Here is a 569-nt window from a genome sequence, read left to right as displayed (position 1 = left end):
TATTATTTTCGTGAACAATTACATTTATCAGGTTATATTGTTGTTTAAATGTTAACCTTGAAAAGTTACATTCTTAATATTTTATTTCTTGACTAGTTTTTGCTTTTCTTGTTGTCTCAATATATCATACATTAAATGGTATTAATGTGATTGCGTTTTATAAATAAAATTATAATCAAATTAGTTGACAAGAAACTGAAAGTCATTATTAATAATTTTCATTAAGAAAATAGTTTCTTAAAAATCTTATAAAATCTATTAATTTTTCTTTTAATAGTTGGAATTAGAATTATATGGGGTTTATGAAACTTCAAATATTTAGTTTTCGACAGTGGTAATAATAAATTATAACATAATATTTCATTAACAATATTAGTTTAAACAAACAATTATTTTTAAATAATTCTTTTTAAAATTATATTGATTGAAATATATAGATCAAGGTATACCAGTACAAGGGTATTATTATCTCGTTTTAATTGCTATTCAATATGTTAATTATACATCCAAGTACAAGGGTATTATTATCTCGTTTTAATTGCTATTCAATATGTTAATTATACATCCAA

This window comes from Vigna radiata, chromosome 2 (assembly GCF_000741045.1).
Source record: "Vigna radiata var. radiata cultivar VC1973A chromosome 2, Vradiata_ver6, whole genome shotgun sequence".
Lineage (NCBI taxonomy): Eukaryota > Viridiplantae > Streptophyta > Magnoliopsida > Fabales > Fabaceae > Vigna > Vigna radiata.
The sequence above is the reverse complement of the archived record's forward strand: the minus strand, read 5'-3'. Positions refer to the sequence as shown.